A 13,845-nucleotide genomic window follows, 5' to 3' on the forward strand; every position below is an offset into this window, starting at 1 on the left:
GTGCCGGACGATGGACCCCAGCGATTTGACATTGATGACCTACCTTAAGGATAAGTCACCAATATCTTGTGACTGGTCAACCCCTTTAAGAGCTATGCAAAAAATCTCCAATATTTTAATGTAACCCACCTACTGGCAACCAATTTATTGATGGTTGTACTTGAAATACCATTACAGCTCCCATAGGGGTTATCATCCAACTTTCCCAGAGGACTGAATAGAAGATCTGTCTGTCCTTGCATGCCAGCCTTCACTGTAACACTACAAATCCCAGCCTGTCCTGGCACAGTGGTGGTATACCATGTTGCCCTTTGTTAGAATAATTGATGCTCGTCCCTCGCAGCCCCTGTGCACTGTATGAATGGGCTTATTACAGTCCAGCCTGCGCAATGCAGATGTCTAGTCTGACTGCCTGCTATTTCCAACACACATGAATGTATCTGAGTCATTTTAGGTTCCTGTGTTCCCCTCCCCCTCCTGGATGACAGCAGAATTTATCAGTAGCAGGCTGGATTCTCTTTCTCTTGTGAGCAGAGCTGCTGCTAACATTTCCTTTTCCTTTCCAGCATATTATTAATGTTGCCAGGGTCTGGATGCCAAGGTCAGGAGGGGCTGCAGATTGCCCACCCATATCTGCATGCATCACACGCAAGATGGCACGCCATGCCAGCTAATGACACATGACACTTTCTGCATGAAGGGTCATTCTGAATGTAGTCCCCTTGAATTTGCTTCCCGCAGCTTTGATGTAGCAACAGTAGGTGGTGGACCAATAATAAAATGCATTACAACAGCAAGTGGCATTGAGACGCATCCTGCAATTGGCTGCAGGTTTATTAGCCGGTGCTAGTAAATTGTGTGCCATAGGAAAATGGATTAGGGGGTTTACACAGCTCAGTACTGGTGTCCTGCTGGATGATGAAGGCGAAGCTGGGATTGCATCAGGATCCTGGTAGAAGTAGGGGGCGCAGCATGGGCATGCAGAGGGGACTGGCCGAGGGCTACAGGACCTGCAGAAATACTTCTCTAATTCACCTTGTCACTTACAAAGATGTATTACGACCACCAATCACTGCGCCACTCTCATTGAGCACAGGTCCTGGGACTGATGCCAGAAGAGCTGTGACTGGGGGTCGCTGGAGCGGAGCGCAGCTACAGGGGGGTTAGTGACTGTGACAATTCTGCAGTGACAATGTGCAGATATGTATGTGGACACCGGCTATATGAGGATTACAAGATTGTGAAAAAATAAGTCTACAATTGGAAAGTGTATATTGCTCCTATTCAGCTCTGCTATATCCTTCCAAAATGCTGCAAAAAAGGTGCAAGAATCGCTGGGAAAGCTGGAGGAGTTTTTTGAGGCGGGCAAATCCAATGTAGAAATGCTTAGGTTGGAGGGTGGGAGGTTGAAGAGTTTTGGAATAGTTTTTCTTTTTTCCTCAGTCTTATTTTGATTTGACAATGTCCAGTTTGGAGCAGATTCCGTCAAAGAAGTGACGTGCAAAACCCATTTCAGGAAAGCCCAAAAATACTCCTCATATCAACAGCAAATGTATTTCCATAGAAATGAATAGGTCAGTTCCCAAAAAAAAAGGCTCAAAAAAGCCTCTGCATGATTAAGCCCTTAATTGTAAGAATATTAGCAGTGACCCAGATTCTCTGGTAACCTCTTACAGGGAGTCAAATTTTGGTAAATTTGTATGAAAGAAACATGAGGTGGGTTCGAGGCACCCCTCATTTACAATACTCTGCCCCTCACCTCCTGGTGATTTGCAGCGCTCCCTTTAGAATGCTGCTGATCTAACTCCCCAGCCCTGCACACACTGACACTGGAGCGGCTGAGCATATGCATCTAACTCCCCAGCCCTGCACACACTGACACTGGAGCGGCCGAGCATATGCATCTAACTCCCCAGCCCTGCACACACTGACACTGGAGCGGCCGAGCATATGCATCTAACTCCCCAGCACTGCACACACTGACACTGGAGCGGCCGAACATATGCATCTAACTCCCCAGCCCTGCACACACTGACACTGGAGCGGCCGAGCATATGCATCTAACTCCCCAGCACTGCACACACTGACACTGGAGCGGCTGAGCATATGCATCTAACTCCCCAGCCCTGCACACACTGACACTGGAGCGGCCGAGCATATGCATCTAACTCCCCAGCACTGCACACACTGACACTGGAGCGGCCGAGCATATGCATGTAACTCCCCAGCACTGCACACACTGACACTGGAGCGGCCGAGCATATGCATCTAACTCCCCAGCACTGCACACACTGACACTGGAGCGGCCGAGCATATGCATCTAACTCCCCAGCCCTGCACACACTGACACTGGAGCGGCCGAGCATATGCATCTAACTCCCCAGCACTGCACACACTGACACTGGAGCGGCCGAACATATGCATCTAACTCCCCAGCCCTGCACACACTGACACTGGAGCGGCCGAGCATATGCATCTAACTCCCCAGCCCTGCACACACTGACACTGGAGCGGCCGAGCATATGCATCTAACTCCCCAGCACTGCACACACTGACACTGGAGCGGCCGAGCATATGCATCTAACTCCCCAGCCCTGCACACACTGACACTGGAGCGGCCGAGCATATGCATCTAACTCCCCAGCCCTGCACACACTGACACTGGAGCGGCCGAGCATATGCATCTAACTCCCCAGCACTGCACACACTGACACTGGAGCGGCCGAGCATATGCATCTAACTCCCCAGCCCTGCACACACTGACACTGGAGCGGCTAAGCATATGCATCTAACTCCCCAGCACTGCACACACTGACACTGGAGCGGCCTAGCATATGCATCTAACTCCCCAGCACTGCACACACTGACACTGGAGCGGCTAAGCATATGCATCTAACTCCCCAGCACTGCACACACTGACACTGGAGCGGCCAGGCATATGCATCTAACTCCCCAGCCCTGCACACACTGACACTGGAGCGGCCGAGCATATGCATCTAACTCCCCAGCCCTGCACACACTGACACTGGAGCGGCCGAGCATATGCATCTAACTCCCCAGCCCTGCACACACTGACACTGGAGCGGCTAAGCATATGCATCTAACTCCCCAGCACTGCACACACTGACACTGGAGCGGCCGAGCATATGCATCTAACTCCCCAGCACTGCACACACTGACACTGGAGCGGCCGAGCATATGCATCTAACTCCCCAGCACTGCACACACTGACACTGGAGCGGCCAAGCATATGCATCTAACTCCCCAGCACTGCACACACTGACACTGGAGCGGCCGAGCATATGCATCTAACTCCCCAGCACTGCACACACTGACACTGGAGCGGCCGAGCATATGCATCTAACTCCCCAGCACTGCACACACTGACACTGGAGCAGCCGAGCATATGCATCTAACTCCCCAGCACTGCACACACTGACACTGGAGGGGCCGAGCATATGCATCTAACTCCCCAGCACTGCACACACTGACACTGGAGCGGCCGAGCATATGCATCTAACTCCCCAGCACTGCACACACTGACACTGGAGCGGCCGAGCATATGCATCTAACTCCCCAGCACTGCACACACTGACACTGGAGCGGCCGAGCATATGCATCTAACTCCCCAGCACTGCACACACTGACACTGGAGCGGCCGAGCATATCCATCTAACTCCCCAGCACTGCACACACTGACACTGGAGCGGCCGAGCATATGCATCTAACTCCCCACCCCTGCACACACTGACACTGGAGCGGCCGAGCATATGCATCTAACTCCCCAGCCCTGCACACACTGACACTGGAGCGGCCAAGCATATGCATCTAACTCCCCAGCACTGCACACACTGACACTGGAGCGGCCGAGCATATGCATCTAACTCCCCAGCACTGCACACACTGACACTGGAGCGGCCGAGCATATGCATCTAACTCCCCAGCACTGCACACACTGACACTGGAGCGGCCGAACATATGCATCTAACTCCCCAGCACTGCACACACTGACACTGGAGCGGCCGAGCATATGCATCTAACTCCCCAGCACTGCACACACTGACACTGTAGCGGACGAGCATATGCATCTAACTCCCCAGCACTGCACACACTGACACTGTAGCGGACGAGCATATGCATCTAACTCCCCAGCACTGCACACACTGACACTGGAGCGGCCGAACATATGCATCTAACTCCCCAGCACTGCACACACTGACACTGGAGCGGCCGAGCATATGCATCTAACTCCCCAGCACTGCACACACTGACACTGTAGCGGACGAGCATATGCATCTAACTCCCCAGCACTGCACACACTGACACTGGAGCGGCCGAGCATATGCACACAGGATTACACCGCAGCGGCTGCTACAGTGTCAGTGTGCGTGCTCTCATCTACCTCTCCTGTGTGTAGTGGACGCACGCTGGTGTGTGATCATGTGTGCAGCGAGCGGCTATTATACACAGGAGAGGGATGAGAACAGGCACACACTGACACTGTTCACGTGCTCGCCTCCTGCAGGTCAGTGTGTGCACGTTTTCATCTCCCTCCCCTTTGTGTAGCAGCCGCTCGTTGCACACAAGATAACACATCAGTGTGTGTCTGCTACACACAGGAGACAGATGAGAGCTCTTCCGCTGCCCACAGTGGCATTATGAATGTAGGCGCTCGGCCTCTGCACTGTCAGTGTGTGCAGGGCTTGGGAGTTAGGCCTTGGCTCCACTATCAGTATTCGGTCAGTATTTTTTCTCAGGAGTGGGAGACAAAACCAGGAGTGGGTGATAAATGCAGAATTGGTGACTTGTTTCTATTATACCTTTTCTCTGATTGTTCCTCATCTGGTTTTGGCTCCCACTCCTGAGAAAAAATACTGACTGAATAATGATAGTGGGGCCGTGGCCTTAGTTTGGATATTGCTCGAAAGTGAGCGCTGCCAATCACCATGAGGGGAGAGGTGGAATATTGTAATTGAGGGAGCGGGAAGGTGCACCGAACCCTTGGCCCTCGTCAAGGATGCACCAGAGCCCCCTCATTTACATATGTGCTAAAACTGTTTTTCAATCAAACAAATTTGCTAAAATCTACAATACCAGTATGATTCTTATAGTGGCTAAGACCCCCATATAAAGGACTAAATAGTTACATTTTAGTTTTCAGGGTGACAGACTCCCTTTAATACAATGCGACTACTGGGTATATTTTCCATTTTTCTGGTGATTTTAGGTGGTAACGTTCTCTAATATTGTATAATTTCTTGTTTTAGGTTGCATCCAAGTCAGTCGTCAATGTTTTGATAGCACTTATCTGAACATTTAGTTTTATAGCGGTGTTAGCCATTGGATATATTGGCACTGTGGCTCATGTTATGTGTCGTATGGCTTCAATTTACCGTCCACATTACAGCTGTGGACCGAAGGTACAGCCAGTGACTGACTTCAGTGGAGGATTGGGAAATGTTGTAACAGTAGCAGAGGGATATCAGTAAGGCGAGTGTAACTTCTTTTGTTATTTTAAACCATTCTAAGCTGATTTCGAAAATATTTTTTATGGCTGGGCAACTTCTTTAAAATTATCATTTTAACCTACAAAACTCTGCACTATGCTTTATCGCCCTACATCTCGTCTGTTTTTAAAAAATTTTACACCAATTTTCACTAATTCTTCTCCTTGTGTATGTTTTTACTATGCAATCTGAGAGCAGCATGACGTAGGAGCAGATACTCTGATTCCAGCGATATATCACTTACTATGTTTTGATGTTTCAATAAAATTTGTGTTTTTATCAGCAGGACATTATCACCACAGGACCAGCTGCCTCGTGCCTCCTGGTCCAACCCCACCCTCACCACTAATTATCAGCTCTCTGTCAATATACAGTGTACACAGAAAGCTGTCAATCAGTGGTATGGGCAGGGTTATACACTGCTTAGCATAGAAAACTTTGCTAGATTTGCAGCAGAGAAAACTGTGATTGTATCACAACTGCTGCACCCAATAAACTAAGTGATACAATCCCTGGAATCAGGGTCTCTGCCCCTACATCATGCTGCTGTCAGATTACATAGCAGAAACTTACTGACAGACTCCCTTTAACTCTGTACAATCCCAACCCTTTATCCACTCTCTATGGCCATTATGCTTTACTTGCAGGTTTTCCTCTATTTTCAAAAAAAGACATATAGGTTGTTGGTGAAATCATTTAAAAATTGACAAACTCAGTGACAAATTAGTTTTGGGGTTGTCCGTTGTTTCCTGTGTCTGGACCTTGGTTTAGCAGAGGCGTAGCTAAGGTTTTGGCTCGGGAAGGGGGGGGGGGGGAGAGAAACTTCTGAGTGGGTCCCTAACCAGGTAACCCTGATTACAACTATGGTGCCGCACCGTAATAGAGGATATAGGAGAACCTCTGCAGATGACTGTGCTGTTACTAAAAATAATCTCTATACAAAGACCAACACTCATATTACTGCCCGTCATGTATTCCACAGAAACGACACCAGGGAGATCATGCAATATCTCGCTGTTGCCGTCACTCGGTCAGGGATACATGAGCACACGATCCCGACTACTCACTACATAGGTATCGGCAAGCGACCAGTGAGCGTATGACGTCACACCTCCGGATTCCGACACATGAAATATGTGTATACGCCCCCCGTACAGTCACTGTCAGCTTCACGATAGCCCAATTATTAATATTCTCTGCCACCACCATCCAGATGTGAAATATAATACAGGCCTGGGCAGCCGCCTGAGTTCTGGTAGCGTAAGGCTTTGGGGGAGGGAACGGTTACAGGACAAAAGAAACAGAAGTATTACATTTTATATTTAATACAAAAGGGAGGCAGTGTTATGAAAAATATACAAGATTTTACAAATGGACATTTACAATATAGAATAGACAGTTACATAAAATAAACAGGATTACAGAAGAAACTTACTATAGAGTTTGCAGGGAAGAAGGGGCTCCCCGATTTGAGCATTATCAAACGCGATCCGTTGCTTATAGTATCTATACACCCCTGGCAAAGAATGCTCATCTATCCTCTGTGGACTCTTTTATGCCTAAGGGGAGGTCTGTCCACACACCCCCTGTGCTGACATGATGGAGGCTGGTCTCCAGCCTGCACATTTTATTTAAGATACCTGGTTTTTGGGATAACTTATCGCTGGCTGATCTCAGAAGCCCAAAAGTGATACCATATTTTCTGTTATGATTTTACCTTCATTTAGAGACCACACATGGCGTAGTTGTGATCTGCTATTTTGTCACTTTTGCGCCACAGCCCCACGGAGGGGTTTATAGCTACGAAAAAATAAGCATCTTGTTCCTTGGCTGACTCTGCCACTAAAAATATGGGTCCCATTATTATCAGAATTATGGAATTACCATTTTTATTTCCTTTTTATTATTTTATTTTCCCCTAACTGGCCACATACAGTGATTTTTTTTCTTACAATTAGCACCATATAGTAATTCTGACCAACTTCTTATAGTAATGCCCCCATCTTGCAGTAATGTACCCATCCTGGTCCCCATCTTGTAGTAATGTGCCCATCCCGGTCCCCATCTTGTAGTAATGTGCCCATCCTCATCCCCATCTTGTAGTAACGTCGCCCATCCTGGTCCTCATCTTGTAGTAATGCCCCATCCTGGTCCCCATGTTGTAGTAATGTGCCCATCCTCGTCCCCATCTTGTAGTAATGTCGCCCATCCTAGTCCTCATCTTGTAGTAAAGCCCCATCCTGGTCCCCATCTTGTAGTAATGTGCCCATCCCGGTCCCCATTTTGTAGTAATGTGCCCATCCCAGTCCCCATCTTGTAGTAATGTGCCCATCCCGGTCCTCATCTTGTAGTAATGTGCCCATCCTGGTCCCCATCTTGTAGTAATGTGCCCATCCCGGTCCCCATCTTGTAGTAACGCCCCATCCTGGTCCTCATCTTGTAGTAATGTGCCCATCCTCGTCCCCATCTTGTAGTAATGTCGCCCATCCTTGTCCTCATCTTGTAGTAATGCCCCATCCTGCTCCCCATCTTGTAGTAATGGCCCATCCCGGTCCCCATCTTGTAGTAATGTGCCCATTCCGGTCCCCATCTTGTAGTAATGTGCACATCCCGGGCCCCTTCTTGTAGTAATGTGCCCATCCCGGTCCCCATCTTGTAGTAATGCACCATCCCGGTCCCCATCTTGTAGTAATGTGCCCATCCCGGTCCCCATCGTCTAGTAATGGCCTATGCTGGTCCCTATCTTGTAGTAATGGCCCATCCTAGTCCTTAACTTGTAGAATATTGACCTGAAAAGAATCACTGACTTCGGCAGCCCCCAGGACCAGGCTGCAATCATTACGGGTTCTTCAGTGCCAGCGGGCCGCATTAAGCAGCCTCAGGGGCCGCATGCGGCCCTCGGGCCGCGTGTTTGAGACCCTTGCTCTATAGTATAATGCATCCCCATATGCAGACTCTATATAGTATAATGCGTCCCCATAGGCCTCTATAATATAATGCACTCCCCATCTGCAGACTCTATATAGTATAATGCATCCCCATATGCCTCTATAGTATAATGCATTCCCATATGCCTCTATAGTATAATGCACTCCCCATATGCAGACTCTATATAGTATAATGCATCCCCGTATGCCTCTATAGTATAATGCACCCCCATATGCAGACTCTATATAGTATAATGCATCCCCCATAGGCCTCTATAGTATAATGCACCCCCATATGCCTCTATAGTATAATGCACTCCCCATATGCAGACTCTATATTGTATAATGCACTCCCCATATGTAAACTCCATATAGTATAATGCTTCCCCTTATCTCTATAGTATAATGCACTCCCCATATGCAGACACTATATAGTATATGCACCCCCCATATGCCTCTATAGTATAATGCACCCCCCATATGCAGACTCTATATAGTATAATGCATCCCCATATGCCTCTATAGCATAATGCACCCTCATATGCCTCTATAGTATAATGCACTCCCCATATGTAGACTCTATATAGCATAATGCACCCCATATGCCTCTATAGCATAATGCACTCCCCATAAAAAATAAACAAAAAAAAACAAATGCAATACTCACCTCTCCTCCTCGTTCCACGCACTGCTCCGAGCGCCCGTACATCTCAGGACAGCGCCAAGTGATGATGTCATCGCGCCCAGTCAGTGTCGACATCAGATGCAGAGGGGGACAGATGGGAGAAGGAGCGTTGTGCTCCCTCTCTCATCATTGAACTTGCGGTGGCAGGTGGCGGGTCCGAGGCTGGCACCGGGGGCCCCTCGCCCTCCTGCTCAAGGGCCCCATAGCTGCTGCCTGGCAGTGCAGGGACATCGAGTCTCCCTGTTCTGCCCCAGAGTGTACATATATCGATAAAGTTACACTGGGGTAGCTCCGGGTGGGCCCCCTCAGAACGTGGGGTCCGAGGCCTCCGCCCCCTCTGCCTCCCTGGTAGAAACGCTACTGGCTGGAACACTTCAGAGAAATGACTGATTCCACAACCAAATGTAATGCCAAGCTGTTAGTGTATCTGGAGTGAAGACGAGCGGGGTCAGGCTACCGTACACTATGCCAATTCCACACCATAATCCCAAAAGTTGGACAGGTGTAAAGGTCCCTCATGAAAGCCTCTTTATAGTATTGTCCATGTGGTCTACACATGTAGACAGGAGGCTGTAATAGAGCAATGGATGCTGAACTAGAGGTCTATCTTCTTAAACAATGAGTCCTGCTTTTGGTTTGGATGCTGGAGATTGGTTTGGAGACCACATGACCCATGCCAATGCCATGAAATGGCTTTCATGAGGGAACAACACACCAGTCCCACACCCTGGATTTTTGTGTAGGCTAACAGAATGTATAGTAGCCAAACCCCATCTAGTCTTCATTTCAGGTACACTAGCAGCTCGGGATTACATTGATTTGGTCTTGGAACGGACCTTTATCCAAAATGTCCCAGTAGCCATTTTTTATCACGACAACACCAGGCCGCATGTTTCTCATGCTACTGTGAGCAACCTGTGTGGCCTAAATGAGCTACCTAAGCCGACAGTGTCTCTGGACTTGTCCCCTACCAAGTGCATCTGATATGTCATTGGTCAGCAGTTGCAAAGGGAGCTGCCAGCAGAGGATCTTGTTGATTTGCCCACGTGTATTCAGTATGGCAGAATATTCCTCATCCATTAGTAACCTCACCAAGGCAAGGAGTGTCTATTTCTGCATGTGGTGCTCACAGTCAATACAGGTGTTTTGAATAATTTTGCTTCCACTTTCCATCACCTGTATATCATTAACACGTTAAGTGATCCTGTGAGCTCCATAATTCCATGACTTTTTCCTCTTGGTATTTCAATTTCAATGATATATATACAAACTGCGCAGCAAGATCATTGGTCATAATAAACAAGCCCACAGCAGCTTCCACGGGGAGAAATATTTTATAATCACAGTAGGTAATTGCTTTTACTCTTCCTGACCTCGCCACAAAGGCTATTTGCTGCTTTGACATGATCTTTGGGGGGGGGGGATTTACCCAAAATATAGACTGTAATAATTTATGGGGTCATATGACGACAGGTTTACGCCGCTGCTGTCAGCGGTTGACAGATGCAGTGCGCAGCATTTCTCTGAACTATATTTACTACAGAAATGCTGATTATACACTTTTTATAGTGACCTATGGTCGCCGCCACTGGCGGATATCTGCGACATGACATTTTCATTGCTATCATTATAACCGTAGCTAAAAGATGTCAGAATCTGTCTTTTGCTGTGTATATAGCTGAAAAGTGAAGATGTGAACTGTGGCTGAAAACATATCCTGTATTTTACATAAAGTCACATAGATGGAAAGGTGAACTAATTTTGTATCGATTGAGATCGGTAGGAATATTTCAAAATTCATCGAAACTTGTGAATCTGAATAATTTGCTGCTAGTTTTGAACAAATCACCACTAGCAAGTTACAAATGGGGTAAGGTTATGTTCACATCATGTTTTTGCCCCTGTAAGGTGCCCAGGACGGTAGGTGTGGGTGAGCTGCTGCTCCATAATGCCCTTGCACTTTACAAACAAATCGTGTCCCTGTCCATAAGTGTTGTGCTGTGTACACTGCATTGTACTCACTGTCTCCACGTCCTCAGTTCCAGGACCAGCCGCGCACACATCAGGGGACATCCGGTTCGTTTTAACAAGTTCAACTTTACTGGACAGTTCAAGTACATCAGTCTTTAACACGCAGTATCGGGCACAGCACCCTTCGCCACCTGCTTCGTTCACACAGTACATTTCCATCATTTTCTTACATTCAGCTCGGACTATCCCTACTTTTACAGATCCTGTTAGCCCTAGGGATTTCCCATCCGGCACCACAGTATTTCAGAGGTCCACTACGTTTTCCCTCATGCGGTTACCCATCCATCTTCCTCTGTACAGAAGGGTTGTCAGTGCTCTCCATAGCCCCCAACTTGAACCTTGAGCTCTGGATGTTGCAGGAATGTCCGCAGGGAGTTTTGTACTGCCTCATACCGCCAGAACGCTTCTTCCACACCGTGCTTCCAGCCCACTCCACCTTGAACTTCACCTTGCCTCCAACAAGCACTTTCACTAAGTCTCTCACTCACTAAATAAACCTGGAAGTGGTTCCCTTTTTACTTGCCCCTCCCAATCTGGGCTAGTCCCAAACATTTAACTATATCTTGCCCTAATGTATCTACAGTCACTATCTCTATCCTACACCTAAGCTGAAGTGGATATAACTCACACTAGGCATTACCTTTACAGTATTTACACAGCAGCATCAGTACCTACAACACTATACAGTAGTTATATTACATTACTAAAAAATGCATGACACAGTACACACTTTACATGGCACAATAAAACGCAGTAAAACTTCACAACACTATTATTATAAATCAACGCAGTCTTCAGGGGCAGGGACAGAGCAGTCCAAACCCTTACACCACACGTCAGTGGCTCCATCGAGGCTTCCGTCTGAAGCCATGAAAAATGGGATTCAGGTGTATCCGCCGTTGACTTTAATGAAGCAGATGGTGTCACTCTGTGCTTTGTTTGACCTCATTTTCAGTACTATCCGCCTTTTTCAAGCATGCATTTTAAAAAAGTCGACCGCGTTTTTCTGCCCGCCTGAAAACAAGCTTCACTGTAAAAACAGATAAAACACGTTCCTGCAGCCACAATCTTCAGAGCATAATCTACATAATCCAGAATCCTCCCTCTTATTATTCTTTTCAGCAGCCACATGGACAGCAATAGACTGACTCTGAACCTATTGACCTGTATAGAAGTATTTTCTGGCCACTCGCTGATATTGGTAAAGGTCATTGTGAAGCTGTTACATCAATTATTGTGAATAGTGGAGCCTGTATTACCTACTGTATATAGAGGTGTTACTTTTCATTGTAATCCTGCCTGTAATGATAATATGATTGCTGAAGATGTTCCAAAAAACAGAAATCATGAATCTAATATTAGGCTTAATTGTCAGTGTGAAAATTGTCAATATTCCTGAAGTTATATATATATATATATATATATATATATATATATACAGTACAGACCAAAAGTTTGGACACACCTTCTCATTTAAAGATTTCCCTGTATTTTCATGACTTTGAAAATTGTACATTCACATTGAAGGCATCAAAACTATGAATTAACACATGTGGAATTATATACTTAACAAAAAAGTGTGAAACAACTGAAAATATGTCTTATATTCTAGGTTCTTCGAAGTAGCCACCTTTTGCTTTGATGACTGCTTTGCACACTCTTGGCATTCTCTTGATGAGCTTCAAGAGGTAGTCACCGGAAATGATTTTCACTTCTCAGGTGTGCCCTGTCAGGTTTAATACGTGGGATTTCTTGCCTTATAAATGGGGATGGGACCATCAGTTGAGTTGTGCAGAAGTCAGGTGGATACACAGCTGATAGTTCTACTGAATAGACTGTTAGAATTTGTATTATGGCAAGAAAAAAGCAGCTAATTAAAGAAAAACGAGTGGCCATCATTACTTTAAGAAATGAAGGTCAGTCAGTCCGAAAAATTGGGCAAACTTTGAATGTGTCATCAAGTGCACTTGCAAAAACCATCAAGTGCTACAAAGAAACTGGCTCACATGAGGACCGCCCCAGGAAAGGAAGACCAAGAGTCACCTCTGCTTCTGAGGATAAGTTTATCCGAGTCACCAGCCTCAGAAATTGCAGGTTAACAGCAGCTCAGATTGGAGACCAGGTCAATGCCACACAGAGTTCTAGCAGCAGACACATCTCTACAACAACTGTTAAGAGGAGACTTTGTGCAGCAGGCCTACATGGTAAAATAGCTGCTAGGAAACTATTGCTAAGGATAGGCAACAAGCAGAAGAGACTTGTTTGGGCTAAAGAACACAAGGAATGGACATTAGACTTATGGAAATCTGTGCTTTGGTCTGATGAGTCCAAATTTGAGATCTTTGGTACCAACCACCGTGTCTTTCTGCGCGCAGAAAAGGTGAACGGATGGACTCTACATGCCTGGTTCCCACCGTGAAGCATGGAGGAGGAGGTGTGATGGTGTGGGGGTACTTTGCTGGTGACACTGTTGGGGATTTATTCAAAATTGAAGGCATACTGAACTAGCATGGCTACCAGAGCATCTTGCAGCGGCATGCTATTCCATCCGGTTTGCATTTAGTTGGACCATCATTTATTTTTCAACAGGACAATGACCCCAAACACACCTCCAGGCTGTGTAAGGGCTATTTGACCAAGAACGAGAGTGATGGGGTGCTACGCCAGATGACCTGGCCTCCACAGTCACCAGACA

Source organism: Phyllobates terribilis, unplaced genomic scaffold (genome assembly GCF_046119375.1).
Source record: "Phyllobates terribilis strain yellow unplaced genomic scaffold, ASM4611937v1 Scaffold_1__5_contigs__length_1240528914, whole genome shotgun sequence".
Lineage (NCBI taxonomy): Eukaryota > Metazoa > Chordata > Amphibia > Anura > Dendrobatidae > Phyllobates > Phyllobates terribilis.